We start from the raw sequence: 6,903 nt of genomic DNA on the forward strand, positions 1-6,903 counted from the left end.
TAGGAGAAGCACGGGAAATCCCCTTTTATAATAATAGAAACACTGTTGCATGACGTTACGTCTGTTGCATGTAAAAACAAAGAAATGTTGCATATAATTTTGCGGTACCTCCTACCTTACTATAGGAACATCATAGCAAATCCACAGCTGATTGCTTCAGATAATCAAACTATGAAAATTTGAAGTGCGAAGTTCGTTCATCTAACACAAAATCGCCATATTTAAAATGGGTAATTGTAAATGTAGTACGACGGAAAGCCGAAATCCGGAAGTCCCGGCTAGCGATTTTTTAAATGCTGCATGATTTGCAGAGGTTACTGTTTGTAACCTGGGTACATATGTAATAGCAGTGGCGTAGCTTCCATTGAGACAACCGAGGCAGCTGCCTCGGTAAAAAAAAAAAAAAAACAACCCACCTTTTACGTTGTTAAAATGTCGATAGCTTCTGGGGGGCGCAGCCCCCCAGACCCCCTGCCTCGGTAATATTCGAACCCAAGCAACGGCTATGAATAGTGTAGGTTGTATAGGTATATAAACAACACAACACCAATGGTAGGGTTCAATAAGAGTTTGTATTCTTTTCTGATTAGCTCTGAAATATATAACAAGAATATCCCATATAATAAAACCTATTTGCTCAGCACAGTTTACAACCAAGAGTTATTCCCCTTAATAGTGCTTATAAAGATATTTTTGACTATTGATTACAACATGGTATAAATAATAAATAGATTTATCTTACTCGACTATTGCGCTTAAATAATAATAGACTAAATAATCAACTTGATAAGAATATTCAGAACTTATCATAATGCAAATAATATACCAAAAAAAAAAAAAAAAAAAAAAAAAATACAATTTGAATGTCATACCTATGTGTGACACAGAGCCAAATTTCTGGTCAGGTCCAGAATATTCTATATGCTGGTAATAAATCTATATAGAAATAATGAAATATCAAATACTTGTGTGAAACTAATGTTACATTACTTATTCACACAAGGAAATCCAGGCCCGTACCCAGACTTTTTCAATGGGGGGTGCATAAATTTACGGCGAGCGGTTGGGGGGTCGCTTAAGGCCCCCAAGCGGGTCCAGGGCGAAGCCCGGTGGTGGTGGTGGTGGGGGGGTCCTGAGGGGGGCGAAGCCCCCCGGAAGCAGAAGCGAAATAGAGAAAAATAAGGGTAAAAATGCTCTATCCTGGATGCAATTTTTGCTTTTTATTTACTTATTTAATACTCATAAATATGATAGGGGAAACATACTAAAATTTGGCATCGCATAGGCAATATGTATTGAATTTATTTCGTGATATTCCTTACTGTGAAAGTAAAAGTTAGGGATTTTAGAAAATATTTGACTTTAATAGTGCTTGATGATTTACACAGCCGACTTTAATAGTGCTTAATGGTTTTCACAGGGGGGTGCGTTTGCACCCCCCGCACCCCCCCCCCCTCGGTACGGGCCTGAAATCATGAAAAGTAAAAATAGCTGAATACCACTCGAACACTCTGACATTCACACATAACATATCTAAACTACCACATTTGATTCAATCATGATTTATAGTTTTAATATACATTCATACTGATATACATTTTATTCTCTAGTTGTAATTAATAACTTAAAGATAATGTAGAAATGCATATGATCACTCTTACTCAATTGCCATCATAGAAAATGCATAAAATCATAAAAACTCAAAAGAAAGTCATATTTACTTACAGTCAAATTGCACTAGGAAGATATTCTGGAAATCTTCTAGAAAACACTTCTATACTCTTAGAAGACAATTCAAAATATGAACAATAGCAAAGAGAGGGAACTTTTTTTTTAAATAATTTATTTGTTTTTTGACACATACAATATAATCACACAGACAAATAAACAAACGGACAATCAATCATACATACATTTCATTCTCTCCTGTGGTCACTTGCTGTACAGTATTGAAGCATTACAAAAAACATGTAAAAATAAAAAAGAAATTAGTCAAAAATATCTTCCCATCTCTTCCACATTTTATCAAAGCTGTGCATTCTATGTTTTTGAATTGCAGCATATTTTTCCACATGATATTTTAACTTTAAGTGACATAATAATCCAACAAGGTTTGGTTCCTTATCCTGCATTAAACAGGTAAAGATGTGTTGTTTAACATATAAAATTATAAAATTCATAACTTTGTTATTAAAAGTTAGTGGATTTTCACCTAATATAATATTGGACACATTAAAACCTACTCTTTCTGAAGTTTTTCTATACATATGAAGACTCAACTCACTCCACAATGTTTGGGTTTTATCACATGAAGCAAAAATATGTGTCATCGTCTCCACATTACTTGTACAAAATCTACAGCAGTCATTTGTTTTAACATTAATTTTTTTTCAAATAATATCCAACAGGAAGGATTCTATGTAAAATTCTAAACTGTAGCCATTGAGCAGAAGAATCAGTTGTTGTTTTGAAACAAATTTTAAACACACCTTGTATGGAAATATCACCCACTCCATATGGAGACAGTTCAGCTTTGCACTTGACCATAGAAGTTGCGATCATATCGTTTTCGTTCAAAATATTGTAAATGATTTTGGAACATTTTTCATGCATCAAAACATGTTCAAAAATACAGGCATACAGGGATTAGTAATTTTTTTGGCTAAATGTCTATCAATAGACAGACTTTTTAGGTATTTTGAAATTGCTGTGATAATGCTATTATATTGCATTACACAAACTTCATGGAGATTGTATAAGAATTGTAATTTTTCTAAGGCAAGGAAATTACAATCATTGTCAAAAAAATCTTGAACAACTTTAATCCCTTTATCATACCATGCTTTAATAAAAACAGGCTTTCCAGCTATTTTAATATTAGAATTGTACCACACTGGAATACTTTGAAAATTACTTTTTAGTTTTGGAGAATTTTGACTGATCTTCAAATAAGAAAGCCAAGAAGTAAAAACATCTTTCCAAAATGCATTATTTTCATTAAGTAAGCATTCTAAAATAAAGCTATCTCCAAAGTCATATAATTTCTTTAAGATATCACTTCCATACACAGCAAAGAAGAGAGGGAACTTACACAACCAATGAAATTGGAGAGTTCTATATTCTATAAATATTTACATGGTGCTATTACTGACCATTATGATCTCATAATCTATAAATAACTTTAGAGATATTTGCATATACTATTAAGTTGTACATAAAATAAATTAAAAGTAAAGACAACTTTTGTCATGTACTAATCTTCATAATCTAAATAATGAAGTAAGATATTTTACATTAGAAAAATATCACCCTGTCACACATAAAATATATAAACCTTTTCTGAGAATTCTTCTACAAACGTACCAAACCAAAGTTTTCACCTGCCAAAAAGTGGTAAATCTAGTACGTTTTATAAATGTCGGAACCCAAACACGGTCGAAGACACTGACCGATTTCCACAGCCCCTTTGTAAATACTGGTTAAAATTATGTAATCCAATTCATGCAAAAATATTAATCAAGACTACATTTTAATTAATTAATCCACAACACAGAATATTACTGAAAGGGTGCTGCACTTTGTGATAGTGATGTTGTTTTAATCGGAACAAGTAGGTCCCCTTATAATTTGGTAAATTCGTACCTAAACAGCGCGTACGCGGTACGCGTACAAGTTGAGGATATGCGGTGAAGTTTGAAGCGCGAGCTCGAGGACTTACGTACTAAGGCTACACTACGTTACGAATTCACGCTTCCACTGTCGTCAGGGGAGGTGCGGTTATCATCTCCGCACAGCCAATCAGAATCGCGGAAGAATTGTCCGCCATTACCTCCGTCAAAACTTATGATGACGGAGGTTTTTGAGGTACAGATGTTTTAGCCTGATTACTTCGAGTTCTCATAAAATTGGTGGAATTGTGTGCATCGGGGAAATGCAACAGTGATACACGTTACCCAGAAAGGATACTAGAAGTAATGTTTATCCCATTTCCAAACCCAAAATCACATAAAGATTAATGTTTACGTTGGATAAAGGCGTGCGGTAGGCCCCACAGTAAGAGCAGAATGGACCGGCACACAAAGTAAGTTAGTCTTAGCAGACAATTATGTATTAGTTAATATGTTTTACGGCGTGACCGTGTTTGAGGGCGAAGCAAACAAATTTTGGCATTGGTATCTATATCCAAAACAGAACAAAGACAACCCGAAGTTAGCACGAGGACGGAACTGTATCAAAGCATCCTAATTTTGGATATTTGATCCGCCTACATATTGAACGCGGGAAATATAACGCAATTGATGTAAACAGTACATTGTGACGTCATATTCAGCGTCGTTATTTAGGAAATTTACAAACATAGCGGTTGAACCACAACAACAAACATGGCGTTAATCGTGGAGTGATTATACATGATTAAGAAAATAAGATTTACATGCTTTTACGAATTTTATGTAACATCTCAGAACGACGTGAACTAGGGTAGACGAGATTCAAAATGGAGAAATACATGTCCACGCGATAATATTCGAATCGACGCCATTAGTACCAAACTTTTCAAGTTCCATAGGTATGGTTTAATTTTTCATTATTTCCCTATATTTTCCTTTTAAACATGTATATACGTGTTACCTATAGGGAGAGCTCCGCTCTCACGGCCCTTCGGGCCGTGAGAGGGCTTCGCCCTCTAATAGTAATAGTTAAATCAGGGACTGATAATAATACATGCCCATGTCATGTGTATACATGTACTAAGAGCTACAGGTGCTTGGGTTCAGGACCCCCCCCCCCCCCCCCCCCCCATTCTCCCGAATTGGCCGAATAACCTGCACGACTTGATTTAAATTATTTCTTGTTGAAAATCCTACTAATGCATGTCAACAATGTCATGCATACCCCAAAATAGCTCTTTTTAAGAATTTCCCCCAATGAATATAACAATTCGTGTACCTAGGTTATTCAAGGGAGGGGGGGGGGGGGTCATGAACCCAAGCACCTGTGTTAAGAGCTACACAATACTTTTTTTTTTACTATAATATTATCTATTAAAAAGAATCCCCTATCTAAACTATTTTCATATCTAGGGTCAATTCATTTAATGTTTACACCAATATATATGCAGTTTCTGGTCTTATGTCTTAAATTTTCCCTGCTCAGCCATACATATCATAACATGACTGTAAGAGCGCCATATTCAAAGTTTTCGTTCCATGATTCCTACAATAGATCATACCAGGGGATAAAGTTCTAAAATTTCAGTAATCAGACTAATTCCGTGGTCAAAGTTTTTAAATATCAATAGAATTTATGTCCATATATATTTTGTAATAAATGGTTTTAAATTCGAATTTAGATTTCATAATAATTCGAGCAAACTGAAATTTTATAAGTAGCTAATAAATTGTTGGGTGTAATGTATGCATAGGATCTTTCATGTAATAGGTCAGGTCACCTTTTAAAATTCCATGACCCCTCTCAGCATCTATGTTTTACTTCCAAATGCTAAAAAAAATTGTTGTTGTTTCTTTATAGATTCATTGGATATACTTGTAACAGCAGCACAAGTCAGAGAATTTACAAGACCAGTTAACAACAGCAGAAAATGCCTTTCATCAACAGAGCATACTTAATCATCATCTGCAACTCCAGTTATCAATGGAAGCCCAAGATTAACCCCACCAGCAGGCCACCCCTTTTGACATTAACAGTACTCTACAGCAAGAGAAAAAAAAACAGGGTTGTTTTTATATTATATCAGTTTGAGACATGCCACATTTTGTACTTTGCTAGAGTTTTTTTTATACATCTGAGCAAATTCCCCAGTGTGTAAAAAAAGGAGGGACATAACAAATATGACAAAACAATCGCAGTTGTTATTAACACTGATGAGGCTGAGACATAATTTTGAAATCAAAGACTTGGCATCAAGATTTTGTATTTCAACACAGTGTATCAGTGATATATTCTGTGCCTGAATTGATCTTATGTTGTGTTAGGTTGTGTTTCAATATAGTCCTATAGGAATGATATTAACAGCATGACAACTGAATAAAAACTCAATTCCCAACAACCATCGCTATCATTGATTGTGCAGAAAGGAAATCACAGAAACAATCTTCTTTAAAACTACAGTTACAAATTATACATTCTGACTACAAATCAGCTACAACCTAAAGGGGACTTGTGGATTGTGATCCTTTAGGGGACACAATGGAAACTAGCTGTATGCTAATTTGTGTTATCTTGGATAAATAAAGGCTATTATTATTATCATATTTGTTAGTGAATTATTTACTAGATCTATGTCAGATGTTGCTGTTACAGAGAATAGTGGATTTTACAAACTCCTTTGTTAACTGATGGTGGGTTGAATTATTCTGGAAGGGGAATTCATTATGTCAGACAAAGGTTTCACGATATCCAAAGAATGGGGGGAAATATGTCTGCACCCCTGTATCTCTGTTGGTGTATTCCAACCAGTTAGTATATGTATATATATGGAGACATCAATAAAGTTTGGATAGTTTGCACCCTACTAACTCCTGGGCAAAACCCAGGGTTGAAGAGAAAATTGTAGAGCATGTGAATTCATTGTGTACTACTTGTATACAATGTGAGGAATTTATTTAAAATCATAAACATTTTATAAGAGAGTAAATTTATGTCTAACTTTGGGAAAACTTACATTATGATGAATATAAACTAGTAGATTACTTAAATTTTCCTTCGAAATGTGTGAATGCTCACAACTAAGAAAATGTAAGAATTTGTGCTGATTCATTGACAATTAAAATAGACAGATATTGTAAACCATTTATTCTTAAAGAACAATGATTATTCCATAGTTTTGAATTATTTGTTGAAAATAAAAAAAACCATGTGGTACTTAATTTATTGTCCTATTTA

The 6,903-nt window shown here is 34.4% G+C and overlaps 1 long non-coding RNA gene across 1 annotated transcript; it reads left to right on the plus strand.

The window, feature by feature from the left end:
* Positions 1-3,866: 3,866 nt before the first annotated feature.
* Positions 3,867-6,270, plus strand: LOC125673925 (uncharacterized). Its single transcript, XR_007369841.2, has 2 exons — positions 3,867-4,081; positions 5,530-6,270. It is a non-coding gene; the product is annotated as an uncharacterized LOC125673925 (long non-coding RNA).
* Positions 6,271-6,903: the final 633 nt, after the last annotated feature.

The sequence above is a fragment of the Ostrea edulis genome, chromosome 3 (assembly GCF_947568905.1).
Source record: "Ostrea edulis chromosome 3, xbOstEdul1.1, whole genome shotgun sequence".
Lineage (NCBI taxonomy): Eukaryota > Metazoa > Mollusca > Bivalvia > Ostreida > Ostreidae > Ostrea > Ostrea edulis.